This window comes from Apium graveolens, chromosome 11 (assembly GCF_009905375.1).
Source record: "Apium graveolens cultivar Ventura chromosome 11, ASM990537v1, whole genome shotgun sequence".
Lineage (NCBI taxonomy): Eukaryota > Viridiplantae > Streptophyta > Magnoliopsida > Apiales > Apiaceae > Apium > Apium graveolens.
In genome coordinates, this window is record NC_133657.1 from 109,649,933 (window position 1) to 109,667,472 (window position 17,540).

Sequence of the window (17,540 nt, forward strand, 5' to 3'; positions counted from 1 at the left end):
GCTTTCCCGAACCACTCGTGCATTCAAAGGAATAATGTCCTTTCTGATTACACTTGAAACACGTCACGATGAGCTTATTGCATCTTCATGGGTGCCTCTTTCCGCACATCTTGCATTCCTGAATCTGGTGTCTATTGTCCTTTGTTGGCTGACCAGTTTTCTGAAAACGATTCTTTTGGTTCCCATTTTCAGGCTTAAACTTCTGGAATTTCTGACTTGGACTTCCCATATTCTTTCCAAACTTCCCTCTAAACTTGGAACTTCCCTGATCTTGTTCTAAATCCTCAAACTTTCTTTTCTTTCCTTCACTTTCCCTTTTTTAGTTGCTTCTCTTTTCTCCTTCTACGATCATAGCTTTCTGTACCAAAGCAGCATAAATCCTTATCTCAAGAAGAGCCACTTGACTACGTATCCATGGATTTAGTCCTTGTTGAAACCTTTTAGCTTTCCTTGCTTCCGTATTCACATACTCGGGCACAAACCTTGCTAACTCTGAAAACTTTACCTTCATATTCATCTGTTGTCATATTCTCTTGCTTTAAATCCAAAAACCTCATTTCTAACTGATCTTGCATGTAACTTGGTAAGTATTTATCGAAAAAAAACTTCATAAACTTCTCCCAAGATATAGCTTCTCCTTCAAGCAACGCCTTAGTAGATTCCCACCAGTAACTCGCCTCATCCTTAAGATAGTAACTTGCATACTGTGCTTTCTTATCGTCCTTAACCTCTGCTAACTTAAAGGCCTTCTCCATTTCTCTCAACCAGGACTGAGCTTTAATCGCATCTGACAAACCTACAAACTCTGGGGATGAACGGATTAAAAATGTTTGAAATTCCCGACTCTAGGGGCTGAGGGTTGTTGCAAAAGTTGGAAGAGTCGGTTCATCATAGGGGTGTCTTGGTTTTGCTCTTGGTTTTGAGTTTGAGTTTCTTCTTCTTAGTGATTTGGTGAAGTGGCCATCTTATAAACCTGATGAGCAATTATTAGCAATATGATAGCATGGCCTCACCGGTCTTAGGGGAAAAACATGCGTAGGGGCCGCACTGCTCTCAGAAGGATCCTCCTCAAGGTCAGAACTAATATAAAGAGGCTCACTGATGGGGGTGGAATAGAGTCCACTGGGGAACCAGGCAATAAACTCTCATAATAATCAGTATCACTACCACTACTAGGGTCCTGAGATGAAACATAAAACAACAGCCAAGAAAACAACATTAGGGTTAAATAAAACCTCCAACTGACTCAATGCCCTAACTTTATTTATCACCTTAACCTATTTATTTAACTTATACTATACCTAATAGTCTGACTCAACTCTATGTGAGTCGAACACTCTCGCAATACTAATTACCCAAATACCCTTTTATCTTAACTTGTCTCACGGACTAGATCCTGTAGCTCTGGTACCAACTTGTGACGCCCTCAATCATGGGGTTAGGAAATGAGGACCCACACACCAATATACTAATACCACAACAGAAATATAATAAACCCCGATACTAACATGATCTAAACAGGATAAAGTATAAGACAAGATTACAATATTTGATTTCGAATTAGAATCGAGAGATAACCCAAAATTATCTGATTTAGCTAATTCACTTCCCACTATCGCTTGCTCACACAGCAACTATATGATTAGTCATATGAAATATCTTAACACGATAGGGACTGCCAGGAACGCTCTTGCGAGTGGTGTGCCTAAGTCTGGCCATCTTCTTACTTAACTGCCATGGTTAGATCAAACAAAATAAATGAGCAAAGACGCTCAACAAGTAACTATATAGCAGTTCTAAATATCAACATAAACAACATTAACAGAGGCATTCTATTTCTGAATAACACTAAACTAGGTGGCAGTATTCTTTTAACGGCTAGTTAAAGGCATTAAAAAAGGTTTCGGGCTTTCAAGATTCAAAGTTTGGGAGAAAGCCGACATTCATCACAATCAATAACGGGGTTCTCAGGGAGGTTCTTATTTCAAAGCAAGCATTCAAGCTTCGAGAATCAATAACAAAGTAAAGTGACAGGGTTCTCGACCAAATCTCATAACTTTAGAGAAGATACTACTCATTCTGTTTCCTTTAAATAATTAAGCAAATTTCTTTATCAAAGATAAACATTTCCTCTTTTATAAAATATTAAAGAGCCCTTGATTGGAATATCCATCTTTTAAATATAATCCGGGTGATCAGCCCGTACTGACCTCCATCCGGTCATTAAGGTACCTATGTCATTATTTCGGCCTTATAATGGACTAGCCCCGCTAGCCTCTTATATAACTGGACTATTCCCACTAGTTTCTTACGTCTTTATCCAATCTTCAAGGAATTCATTTGGAAAACCTTTGTGTTGGAATACAAGAAAGTTTATCTAAATTCAGTTTTAACATTATTGATAAGTGAAATTATTTGGACTCTTTCAAGTCGAAAGTCATTCTTAAGTTCAATTCACGAATTCAAGGAAGGTGAACAAATCCAGAATAAGCAGGGATCATAAGATAAAGATATTGATCAAATGTTAAAAGGGTGTATAAGGTCCCAATAAGAATAATTCCAAAGAACGATACGCACAAGGCATAAGGGATTGTCAAGGAATCCTGATTAACAAGATATAACATACGAAAAGCTCGTAAAGACCCTCTTTGAGTTAAGGTATCACAAGTTATCAAAACACAAGGATAGGGTATACATACTCAAGTAAGGGTTTACTATTAGGGTTGTCACAAGGATTGATAACATGTTTATCACAAGGAACAAGAACATGGTTTTCATAAGAATCAATAACAAGTTTCACAAGAACCTTTACTCTATCATGGCATCAGGAATAATATTTCTGTAATCAATTCATAATAGAAGACAGAGTTACTTACCTCAAAAATCTTTCATGCTTAATGGAACCTGAGCTACTACCACCTAAGATATCATTCCCTTACTAGCCTGAATGTCTTTGCTATCCAAATATACAATACAAAACAGAACCCTAATTAGCAACTTGATCGATTCCCGACATTTTTCAGAACGTCTAACTTCTACCCCATTCGCATTAGACACTTATCTTATATACACATGCATAACACGTTGCACATAATAATATATACCTTTATACTCGTTATATCACCGATTATCTCGATACTTTACACTTATCACATAATCACCGATTCATATAACTCAACATTAAATCAAACCGAACCTATACCTTATACGAACCTATTTATTTACTTTTTGAGAATCGAGCATGACGTATTTGTAATTACGTTTTTCCTTATATCATAATCACAATACTCAACCAAAATTTTTAGTCGTCTATACTTAAAAACATCTAACATGCAAATCTTATTCATGCGATTAATCAACTTAGGTTACCAAGTCGAAAACCATAACATCCAATCTCTAAAAATTAACATGTGTGACCTTAAATCAAGAACCGAACCTAATTCGAACCAAAACCAATGAACACAAGTCATACCACTCGAATTTATCATATAGTTCAAACCAACTATATTTAAAACTGGGGGTTTCATTCGGGTTTTTCAAATAAAAATGACATGCAACAACATTAATTACTTACCCTTAACTTATACACCAATTCGAATTATTCTCAAGAAACTAGACTCGAAAACTTTGAACAATACACATGCATACTTTCGAATTAAGAGAAATCAAGTAAAACACATATTTCGATTTATAAAAACTATATTTGAAATGAATCTTTACTCTAAATCAACATGCATTAACTGATTTGACTTGATTATATAATATAGGACTCAGGCAAGCATCATGGTCCACCGCCGACTCGCCGGAGCTCATCACCGGCGGCGTCAAGGTCTCGGAGATGCCCCACTTGGGGTTTTCTTCCACGAAACATCACTGATTTACTTGAGCAATCATATAACCATATTTAACATCCATAACCAATCACAAAACCACTTATCCCATCTCTAATTCGGAAAACCAAATGAAATTCAAGAAAAGGGGTTCCGAGAAGCATTCAAGAAACACACATGCAAGTACATAAAGTGTAATATCTGGGATATATCGTGTAATTATTGAAAGAGATATGTCCTAAGTCCAATCATATATGAGGATTTAGGAATAACTTTTATGTAATCTGTTTTTGTTTTCATTGATATTAATAAAAGACTTGTTTTGTTTTTATTGCGGACTCTATCTATTTAAATGTTTAAATAAGATATACCACAGTTTAGAGTAAAGCTTTTTATGGATTGTGATGAGATCATAATAATGAGACCTAAAAGATGATAACTCTAAACTTAAATAGTTCCTGGTCGTAGGATTACTAACTGGTAATTAATAATCCACAAAGATCGGTACATACTATGCTTGCTTCATTATGAAGGATGTCTGTTCTCATAGACATTTGTGTGGTGACACTATAGCTAGTATGTAGGTGCTTATTATAGAATAAGTTCACTGAACATGACTCACACAGCTGAACAACTGATGGAGTTCACTCACGTGTCAGCAGTTGTTCACATAGTGATAGTTGTACAAGTATCCTTAGACTTGAGGTCATCATAGTCATCTTGTGTACACTGAACTATGCTTTGGTTTAGTTCTTAGTCTCAAGGGATAATTATAAGGGCTCTACTGGGTATAGGAATTTGTACACGAAGATAGTGTATGATCAATAAAGGATCTACCCCTTCCAGTGTAGGAAGAGAATATTCAATGCTGATCCACTTATGTTAGTTCAGAAATCTCTGGCCAGAGTGAATGAAATTAGAAAGGAGTTTCTAATTTACATTAAATAGAAATAAGCATAGTGAATGGGAAAGCAAGTGATTAAATAAGATAGGCTTGACACAAGTTCCATGCCTTGTATTTAATCGTGACATTGAAGGGTGGAAGGAATTGATTGTACGGTAACTACTCACTGAATAGGTTCTTGGTATTCTAAGCAGTGAATACGTATTATCCGGATAGTCGCGATATGCTGAGAAGTATCCCTCACGATGTAGAATAAATATGATTAATTAATTAATCATATTTAATGAATTAGAGAATTTATATAAATAATGATAAAATAGTTTTATTATTTATTTCTACTACCGGCTTAATATTGAACCTACAGGGTCACATCATAAAAGAGAATGATTTAATGGTGGAGGAATTAATTAATAATGGCTGATAATTATTTATTTATGAAATAAATAATTAATTGGAAAATTTAATAATTGATTAAATGAGATTTAATTGATTATAAATTAATTAAGAAAAGGTTCTTAATATTATTAATTAAGAATTTAATTTTTGGAAATTAAATCAAGAGAGAGAATTATTTCTAAAGTGTTTAGAAAAAGGATTAATAATTAAAAGGTGTTTTAATTATTAATGAGAATAATATAGGGTTAATAATAATAATATTTTATGGGAATATTTTTAGCTGAAAATTTTGCCTATAAATATACTATTATAAACCCTATTTTTGCCTCATCCTAAAATTTTTACAAAACCCTAATTCTCTCCACCTCCTCCTTCTCCATTATATCATTTTCTTGGTGGATACTGGCGGAGTGCTTCACACTTGAGGAGCAACTGCTAAGGATCTCCGCTCATGGTTCTTGGATCGCTATTAAAGACCTCCATCTTTCCATTAATGTAAAGCTTCTTATGGTAAACATACTGAACTATGAATTAAATATTATTTTTCGCATGGATCCTACGGAGGGTTTCGGTTTTTTTTTAAGATTTAAATTTACGTTTCCGTTGCATATATGTGCTAAAAACCCTTCAATGGCATCAGAGCTACTTGCGAAAAGTTTTTAATTCGTTTATGTATTTAATGTTTTCGATATATGAGCATGTACGTGATTCGCCATGATTTGATGTTGAAATAATATGCTTATATATGTATGGTTTTGAATATATGATATTCATGTGAATTGTATAATCATAAGATGATTATGTAATCTGTATATATACTGATATATACATGATTTATGTTTGTTCTAATTATGAGAATCATATTAGATACGGATTCTGAATTGGCTGCTGTAGATTTGCTGAAATCTGGGTCTGGTGTCCGATTTACGCAAACGAATACCCTATTCCATAGGTAAACGAGCGTCTGAACAAAACTGATAGCTAAAGCTATTAACGACTCGTCTGTAAGGCGTTTGACATCATTTACTGCCCGTAAACAGTGATTCTTGTTTTTCTGATTTGATTCTGATTTTTCTGATTTTTGTCATATTTTCTTTTTATGATAGATCATGGATAATATGATATGTTAAGATCAGATTATATGTTTTAACATGCTTTTATGTGTTGTATGAGCATGGTGGATGGTTATGGCCTTTCGACCTTAGTGTAATGGTTTTGGTTTTGGTTTTAAATACGACTTGCATGTCGTCAATCTTTGTAATCATAAATCTCGAATGTAACTCGAGTTATTCTTGTAAGTTCATTATATTAGTCTTACTTTCAATCATGTAATGTAATTGAAGACTCAATAAGGCTATCCAGTGGAGGTGATACAAAGAAGAAGACGAGGCATACAAGAAGTCTAAACAAAGAAGAAGTCTTATGTAATAAGTAGTTGTATTTATTTCCATCACCATATTAGATTGACCTTGATCTTTATCATGAGCTTGATAAAGATCACATAGGATGGGGCCATAACCAAACATATTTACTTTATTACACTTTACATTTACTTATTTATTTAATTTTATATATGAGATATATGCCTATGTTTACCATGCGATGATAGATTTAGGTGAACTTAAATCAATATAAGGCGTGCTCTAGAAAATCTAGAATAGGAATCGTTTCTTGCTTTAACAATAAATATTATGAATATGATCATGAGATTCTTGTGTTTATGAAACATGTAATTGAATATGAATTTTCAATATTGAGAGAAAGGATGATTCTGTCAACAACAGATTTCTATCTGTAAGAAAGGGTTATTTAGTGACGCCTCTTGACAATGCTCCACCCGATCTGGGAATCATCTGATTATCGATTATTGATTTGAAATATTTAATTTAAAAGGAAAAATCTCTTTATAATATGATTATGATTGTAACGTAATATAATCCCTCTAAAATTAAATAATATTAAGTAGTAATTGGCCAATGACACAACAGGCTTGTGTCGGTCATAGCCTTCCAACATGGTAGAAAGTGGTTCTTATTTTTAAATCATTGTCGTTTCATGCTACAGCCGAGGGCTTTGATTTCGAAATAAGAAATACTTGTCTATTACATAGAGATGTGTACATTGAATTAGAATCTAAAGGTCGGTACGTGCTACAGCCGTGGGCCGTTGGAGACTGATTCAATTGTACGAAATGTTGGGTTAGACTTGACTTAGAATATTGAGTTTGTCGTGCCACAGCCGTGACTCAATTATTAAAGAAGCTAAACTTATATTAGGGAATAACATAAGATGTAATTGACAAGAGTTGCCTGCCTATTGAACATCACATGACGTTTCGTGCCACAGCCGAGGTTGTGTGATGGAATGTAGGATCCCTTTTCCCACTAGCATTATGAATGTTTAATTTTCACTTAGGGGGTTGAAAAAATTAGATAAACTAGTGGGAGACACTTATGAATAAAGACCCGATTCATATAGTGTTTTGAAATGAAATTGAATATTTGCTAAGTGTTGTTATGTGTTTATCATTTACAGATTTACTTTATTTGTCATGTCTTCTACACTATCACTCCGGAGCATACTAGATGCTCATAAGTTGACTGGTCCTAATTTAGCTGTTTGTTTTCACTGTAACAAGTTGGGGCACTGGAAGAGGAACTGCAAGGTTTACCTTGCAGAATTGAAGAAGAAGAAGGGTAGTGAGACTACCGCTTCTGATTCAGGTATGTTCATGATCGAAGTTAATATGTCACTAAGTCAAATTTCTACTTGGGTATTAGATACCGCCCGTGGTTCTCATATTTGCAATTTGTTGCAAGGACTAAAGGGAAGTAGGACTCTTGAAAAAGATGAGGTGATTCTACGTATGGGCAAATGGAGCAAGGGTTGCGGCCATATCTGTAGGATCATTTAGTTTACATATGCCTACGGGCAAGACTATTATTTTGAATAATTGTTATTACGTTCCCTCTATTGTGAGGAATATTGTTTCTATTCCTATGTTGGATGTGGATGGTTTTTTATTTATTATTAAGAATAATGAATGTTCTATCCTTAGAGATAATGTTCTTTTTGGACGTGGCATTTTAAATAATGGTCTGTATGTATGTGACGTAGAGCATGATTTACTTCAGATTGAACAAACTAATAAAAGAAAATGAGATGATGAAAATCTGACCTATTTATGGCACTGTAGGCTAGGTCATATTAGTGAAAATAGACTGCAGACATTGCATAAGGAAGGGTTACTTGACCCTTTGATTTTGAATCATATCCTACGTGCGAGTCTTGTCTATTGGGTAAAATGACCAAATCTCCATTTAGTGGATATGGAAAGAGGGCTGCAGATTTTTTAGGATTGGTACACACAGATGTATGTGGACCAATGTCTATGCAAGCCATAGGTGGATTTTTGTACTTCATTACTTTCATAGATGATAGATCTAGATTCGGATATGTGTATTTGATGAAACACAAGTCTGAAGCCTTTGAAAAGTTCAAAGAATATAAACATGAAGTGGAGAAACAAACCAAACACAGTATTATAACTCTTCGATCAGATCGAGGTGGTGAATACTTGAATGGAGAGTTTCTAGATTATCTCAAAGAAAATGGTATAGTCTCCCAGTGGACTCCTCCATATACTCCACTGTTAAATGGGGTATCTGAAAGGAGAAACCGAACTTTGTTAGACATAGTTCGGTCCATGATGAGATATGCGAATCTTCCAGTATTCCTATGGGGTTATGCATTGGAAACCTCAGCATATTTACTGAATAAGGTGCCTTCCAAATCTGTTCCTCAAACACCATATGAGATATGGAAAGAAAGGAAACCGAGTCTTAAACACGTTAAGATTTGGGGATGTCCAACTTATGTCAAGAAAGTTGACCCAGATAAGCTGGAATCTCGATCCGTAAAATGTAATTTTGTGGGATATCCTAAAGAGACTTTGGGGTATTACTTTTACACCGATCATCGGGTGTTTGTCTCCAGACATGCTACCTTCTTAGAAAAGGAGTTTATCCTTGAAGCAAACAGTGGGAGCAAAATTGAACTTGATGAAGTTCAAGAAGCACAAACTACTACGGATCAAGTGGAAACACCTGTTTAGACTGAACAACCTTCTATGGAACAGCCCATTCGTAGGTCAGGGAGAGTGTCTCGCCAACCTGAGAGGTATTATGGCCTTGTCATTGAGAATGACAATGAGTTGTCAATCATTGATGATGACGACCCTGTGACCTGTAATGAGGCTATGAGTAGTGTTGACTCAGAGAAATGGCATAGTGCCATGAAATCCAAAATGGAATCTATGTATACCAACCAAGTATGGACTCTGGTTGAGGCGCCTGAAGGTGTTAAGCCTATTGGGTGCAAGTGGGTATACAAAAGAAAGATTGGAGCAGATGGGCAGGTGGAGACCTATAAGGCTAGGCTCGTGGCAAAAGGATTCAAACAAAGGCAAGGGATTGACTTTGATGAAACTTTTTTGCATGTAGCCCTGTTAAAATCAATTCGGATTTTGCTTGCGATTGTTGCTTACTACGACTATGAGATCTGGCAAATGGATGTGAAAACGGCCTTCCTAAATGGGGAACTTGAGGAGGAAGTGTATATGACACAGCCAGAGGGTTTTCTTTCCAAGGGAAATGAACACCTAGTTTGTAAGTTGTTGCGAAGCATATATGGTTTAAGGCAAGCTTCTCGTAGATGGAACATCCATTTTGATGAGACAATCAAAGAGTTTGGTTTTATCAAAAACATAGATGAACCATGTATCTACAAGAAGGTTAGTGGGAGCGCGGTAACATTTCTTGTATTATATGTGGATGACATACTTCTTATAGGAAATGATATATCGATGCTACAATCAGTCAAAGTATGGCTATCAGAGAACTTCACCATGAAGGACTTGGGAGAAGCATCCTACATTCTCGGTATGAAGATCTATAGAGATAGATCTAGAAGAATGATAGGTCTTACCCAGGGTACATACATCCAGAAAGTGCTTAAAAGGTTTAGCATGGAAAACTCCAAAAGAGGTCTCATACCGATGAGCCATGGAGTGTACCTTTCCGAAAAAATGTCTCCTAAGGCACCTGAGGAAAGAGAGCGTATGAGTAAGATTCCTTATGCTTCAGCAATAGGATCTATCATGTACGCGATGTTGTGTACAAGGCCTGATGTTGCTTATTCAATTAGTGTGACGAGCAGATATCAGTCCAATCCAGGTAAGACCATTGGAAAACAGTGAAAAACATCCTTAAGTACTTGCGAAGGACTCAGGACATTTTTCTTATTTTTGATGGTGAATCTGAGTTAAAAATAGAGGGTTATATAGACTCTAGTTTTCAATCAGAAAGTGATAGCAAATTCATGTCAGGGTACGTGTTTACTCTGAATGGTGGTGCAATTAGTTGGAAGAGTTCCAAACAGTCTAATAACGTAGTAGACCCACTCACAAATCCACTTTCTCAGAGTCACTTTGATCGTCATAAAGACAAGATGGGTATTAGATACCAGAGTGATTGGCTTTAGTACAAGTGGGAGATTGAAAGAGATATGTCCTAAGTCCAATCATATATGAGGATTTAGGAATAACTTTTATGTAATCTATTTTTGATTTCATTGATATTAATAAAAGGCTTGTTTTGTCTGTTTTTATTGCGGGCTCTATCTATTTAAATGTTTAAATAAGATATACCACAGTTTAGAGTAAAGCTTTTTATGGATTGTGATGAGATCATAATAATGAGACCTAAAAGATGATAACTCTAAACTTAAATAGTTCCTGGTCGTAGGATTACTAACTGGTAATTAATAATCCGCAAAGATCGGTACATACTATGCTTGCTTCATTATGAAGGATGTCTATTCTCATAGACATTTGTGTGGTGACACTATAGCTAGTATGTAGGTGCTTATTATAGAATAAGTTCACTGAACATGACTCACACAGCTGAACAACTGATGGAGTTCACTCACGTGTCAGCAGTTGTTCATATAGTGATAGTTGTACAAGTATCCTTAGACTTGAGGTCATCATAGTCATCTTGTGTACACTGAACTATGCTTTGATTTAGTTCTTAGTCTCAAGGGACAATTATAAGGGCTCTACTGGGTATAGGAATTTGTACACGAAGATAGTGTATGATCAATAAAGGATCTACCCCTTCCAGTGTAGGAAGAGAATGTTCAATGCTGATCCACTTATGTTAGTTCAGAAATCTCTGGCCAGAGTGAATGAAATTAGAAAGGAGTTTCTAATTTACATTAAATAGAACTAAGCATAGTGAATGGGAAAGCAAGTGATTAAATAAGATAGGCTTGACACGAGTTCCATGCCTTGTATTTAATCATGACATTGCAAGGTGGAAGGAATTGATTGTACTGTAACTACTCACTGAATAGGTTCTTGGTATTCTAAGCAGTGAATTCGTATTATCCGGATAGTCGCGATATGCTGAGAAGTATCCCTCACGATATAGAATAAATATGATTAATTTATTAATCATATTTAATGAATTAGAGAATTTATATAAATAATGATAAAATAGTTTTATTATTATTTATTTCTACTACCGGCTTAATATTGAACCTACAGGGTCAAACCATAAAAGAGAATGATTTAATGGTGGAGGAATTAATTAATAATGGCTAATAATTATTTATTTATGAAATAAATAATTAATTGGCAAATTTAATAATTGATTAAATGAGATTTAATTGATTATAAATTAATTAAGAAAAGGTTCTTAATATTATTAATTAAGAATTTAATTTTTGGAAATTAAATCAAGAGAGAGAATTATTTCTAAAGTGTTTAGAAAAAGGATCAATAATTAAAAGGTGTTTTAATTATTAATGAGAATAATAAAGGGTTAATAATCATAATATTTTATGGGAAAATTTTCAGCTGAAAATTTTGCCTATAAATATACTATTATAAACCCTATATTTGCCTCATCCTAAAAATTTTACAAAACCCTTATTCTCTCCACCTCCTCCTTCTCCATTACATCATTTTCTTGGTGGATACCGGTGGAGTGCTTCACACTTGAGGAACAGCTGCTAAGGATCTCCGCTCGTGGTTCTTGGATCGCTATTAAAGACCTCCATCTTTCCATTAATGTAAAGCTTCTTAAGGTAAACATACTCAACTACAAATTAAATATTATTTTTCGCATGGATCTTGTGGAGGGTTTCGGTTTTTTTTTAAGATTTAAATTTACGTTTCCGATGCGTTTATGTGCTAAAAACCCTTCAATTATTTTGCAAATAAATAAATATTATGCATGTTTCGTATTTATTCAGTGAAGTATTTGTTAAGTGTATATGTGTTTGGATGTTTAAAAATAATATAAATTGAGTATTTTAATTTTTATATGTCCAAAATAAAATATAGATAATTGTCATATCTTCCTATTTATTTTTATGTTGATTTATGATTTTATAGGGAATTTATGGATTTTATAAATTCTTTTTCCGAGTAATTATAAACTATTTTATATAATCGGGAACCAGCCGACTTCACCCGTTTTTACGTTTTTATAACCCGAAACTCTTCCGAGAATTCCTTACTAACCTAATTGCAATACTCCAAGCATTTTCCATGTTTCGACTTTTTCAATCTGGTGTACGGTTTGTCCTGTGCGGGTCCCGGCGCAATATTTTCGATACAATATTTGTTTCGTAAATCAATAAAACTTGTATTTTCGATAAATGGGATCTTTTTATTAAACTATTATAATTATCACCTCGTAATACGTGTAACCAGGCGCTGAGACCAAGACCGCAGTACAAATTGTACTGATTTGGATAATTATCCCAAAAACCGGTACCGTTTGATCTGTTTTTATAAATAAACGTACTATTTTATATCCGGAATGATCCAACGGGATACTAATTTTCCGTAATTATAAATAGCCTTTACCGTATTTTATTTCGTACCGAAAATCATTTGCAAACAATAATTATAAAAATTTACAGAGAAAATTCATATATTCATAAAATCTTCTGAAAATCAAACCAGCTTTTGAAGGTGTTATTGATCTTTGTTTGGAAAGCTCGAGTAACCAAATCGAAGGGTTTAAGGAGTACTATCAGAATATGTGCTTCATATCACTGCAGAAACAAAGGTTTATTTTCTATAATTTTTATTAATTTCGAATTATTTTTATTAAAAATATGAATTTTTGTACGGATGATTGTTTGAATGATTTGATGCTTGCATGTTGTAGAGCTTGTTTTTCTGATGATTTTAATATGTCGTATGACTGATTTGGAGTTCAATAACATGTTCAAAATTGAGTTTGAATTTCGAATTTTGAAATTAGGGTTTATAACCCATATGAATGTTCTTAATTGAAATTTAGGGCTTTTTGTTCCAGGGGTTATTAGATGTTCTAGATGGGTGGGTTTTGTTCCCCTTGAAATTTGCAATCGATTGGTATGTAGTATGTTAACAAACGATCCCTGGTTTGAAGGGAGTTGTGTTTTGAAGTTTCTTAGAGTTCGCAGGAAACTGGCGAACTTCTCGGCCATATTTCGGCCAACTCAGGGGTTATTGATGTGATTTGATTGCTTGAATAGGTCCCTGATGTTGTATAGATCATATCTGGAGGAGATGGTGGTGTGAGGATGCCGGGAACGTATTCTCCGGCGATCCCCGTAATTTTCCGGCGACTGAACTGCAAAATTACAGTTTAGTCCCTGAATTAAGCTCCCTGAGGTTTTCAAAAGTTTCAAAAATGGGATTCCTGTTTAAAAAATGTTTAAAAATTATATTTCTTATTTATTTTAATTATAAAAATTCGTTTTTAATTACTGAAAATTCCAAAAATTATTATTTTAATTCCAAAAATTATTTTTAATTCGAAAATAAATCTGAATTAATTAGTATTAATTTTAGTTAATAATTAATTGATTAATTGGACAATTAATTCAAAAATTAATTGATTAATTGATTTAATTAATTATTAATTGATTTTAATTAATTATTTAATTAGATTTAATTATTTATAAATGATTTAAAAATTCTAAAAAATACTTTCGAGCTTTAAAAAATTATTTTAAATTATTTTCAAGGCTCGATAATTATTTATAAAATTATTTTGAAGCCAGATTTAGCCAACTGAGCCCTTTTTATTGCTTTAAAACCTACCAAACGACCCGTTTTGACTCCGAAAAATGTTTTAAAAATCATATTAAATATCCGAAAGACTGTTTATGACCCGAGACTTCTTTATAAATGAAATTTCATTGGTTGTTTGACGTGCTATGTGCTATATATGACTTGTTTGTTTGACTGTCGGTCTATATGTTCAATGTTTACTTGTTTTTAGCATAACTTTCAATTCGTTAGTCGGATTTAGGTAAAGCGAAGGGTAGATAGAAGTGTATACCAAATATGATCGTATGAGTTGAGTATTGATAGATACTTATGTTATATGAGCAGAAGAGGTAAGGCATATGAAAGGGAAATAGATAGCCAAGGAGTAGGAGATTGTGATTGGAAATTGGTGAAGTATAGCAAGCTAGTATTAGGCAAGTGTTCTGAACTTTTTCGAGATATATTATAGATTATTGATAGTTCTGTTTTATATTGCAAGTGCTTTGAAGCACTGAACCCTAAACCTTGATTCCAATTATTGATCTTTGAACCGTAAACCTTATTCTTTCTGAACTATTGATTGTTGAATACCCGAATACAAATCACAGATATACGATACTACTCCACAAATACATGCAAACTAAATACCAAAGACTGAATTAGATTGCTAACATATTCAAACCATTGTACCTTACGCTCTGAAAGACTAAATTCTTATAACCTTGAAACTTTGATTCTTTGGTTATCCATTTCTTTCACCATTTGATGGCCATATTTCATTTGTGAAGATTGGAACCATCTTATTATTGAACATCCAATATTGCTTATATTTTTGTTTATTGCCTTGCATTGTTTATTCTGTTATTATGTGAGAATTGGATTGTTTTATAAAATTGTGGACCAGATTCGTGGTCACGACCAGATTGGTGGCAAGTTAGGCCAATGTGTGCCTTGGATCCAGTAATTAGAGCAGAGCTGTGTGCCTTGCTCGGGGTTAGTGCGTGACTGATTAGCAGTCTAACCTTGGTTTTTAAAATGAAATTATAATATCCAATTCTAAATCATTAATCATTGTTCACTTGATGATCATTATTCTCAGTCTTGTCAATGTGGCTTGTTGAGCTAGTTAGCTCATTTGTGCGATGTTGTTTATGTTCTTTTCCAGTCAAGAAGGAACCTGTTGGTAGCGAGGATCCCCAATCCAGTGCGAGAGCTAGGGGTCCAGGTTGATCGAGTTAAGTTAGCTGACAACTTTTGGAATAGTTTAAGTTTATGAAGTTTGTAATAATGTTTAATATTCGGTTGTAAGTTTGAATAATTGGGATTTGGGCATTTGTAATATAAGTGTGTGTGTGTGTGGTTTGTGTACCTACTTTAACCTGTTGCGATCCGTGGTAGTTGGTAAATAGGGGGACTGCATATTATTATTATCTTTATCACTGTTATAAGCAGGTTACAAATAAGGTATATGTGTGTATGGACCCCAAACTTCTGACCCGGGTTTGGAGGGCGCCACAGGTTTGGTATCAGAGCTACAAGTTATAAGTCACTGACACAAGCCTAGATTGACGGGAATGGGTAGAGGGTTAGGATTAGAAGTAAGGAAATAGAAAGATAGAACGTCAATAGGATGAGTGAGACGGTATAACAGGTATTAGTATAATTCGCGTTGTGGTTTGAGATTCTTATATTGCGATATGATTTCAGATAGCAGCGATGGCCGATTCTTTCATCTCCGTACCAGCTGATCACTCAGAGCCTTCAGTTGGAGGACCATCTTTAGATCCACGTCCTGTTGTTCCACCAGTTTTGGCTATTTTACCTCCACCTGTGTTGCAACCCGTACCACTGCAGGCCATTCCACCCCCAGGCATGAGACCACCTATCAGAGGACCCCCATCTGCTGATTCAGGTCTTACTGGTCACTCAGTTACAGGTGTACCTTTTCAGTTCTCTTCCTATCCTGTCCCATATCATCAGTTCGAGGCTTGCCTTATGGAGAAGCGATTCCTATAGGGTCAGATTCAGGAGTTATTACATATCATGCATACCAGAGAGGTTGGGAGTGGTGAGAGGTGACTCAGAGAAAGACTCCAGGTTTTTCGGAGAGCAGCTGCTGTGAGGATTGCTGAGGCTACTCATGAGGATATCACCGCTGATTTTCTTGTGGAGTGGGCAAAGTGGGTTCTGGAGGAGCTTGAGGAGATTGGAGGTCCAGACTTGCCATGAGCCAGAGGCACAGAGATAGAGATGTTGATCAGTGCTGTTATGGTTGTTTAGTATGTACAGTAGTGTGTAGTATGTATCAGTGGACTTTTGGGTTGTATTTATAGACTAGATCTACTGACTAGTGAGTAGGTTTGTTGTACCCTTTTGCTTTTACTTCCGAAGCATTTTAACGCTTGTACTACCTAAAACTTTTGATCTATATATATCAGTACCTTTTCCTTTCCAGCATTGTCATTTGCTTTACTGCACCTGTTTTACTTTACTTTATTTATTGTACCAGCTATACCTCTGTGATACCATATACCCTATTCCCTTAACTATTTATATTCTGTAAAGAAGCATGCAATTTACTTAGTTCAACTATTACAACTGTTTTCAAAAAGAGATATTTCTGTTTTACAAAACTTTTCTTTTATGCAAAGGATTTGATTTAAAGGCTAAATAAGTTGTTTGATTCTTTACAGAAAATGCCTCTCAGAAGAAATACCCGCACCAACACCCAGAATGAAGAAACCAACAATAACAATAACAACCAAGATGATACCAACCAGAATGCAAACCCAGGACCCATAGACCCAGCAATAGCCCAGATTCTTCAAATCTTGGCTCAACAAACAGTTCACCTGACTCAACAACAACAAAGACAAACCAATCCCCAGGTAACTTTCAAAACTTTTCAGGTGATAAACCCACCAGAATTCAAGGGTTCCTTAGATCCGATTGAAGCGAATGTTTGGTTAAAGGAAATAGAGAAGTCGTTTGCTTTAGTTAAAGTGAAGGAAAAACAAAAGGTGAAGTTTGCAAGTTATTATTTGAAGAATGAGGCCACCTATTGGTGGGAGACTGTGAAGATTGGTGGGAGACTGTGAAGACATTAAATGTTATTACTTGGGAGAGGTTCAAAGAATTGTTTTTAGAAAAGTATTTTCCCCATTTTGTTCAGGATCAAATGGAGATGAAGTTTTTAGAGCTAAAGCAAGGAAATATATCGATAGCTGATTATGAAAGTAAGTTTGAAGAATTATCGAGGTATGTGCCATCATATATAGATACTGACAGGAAGAAG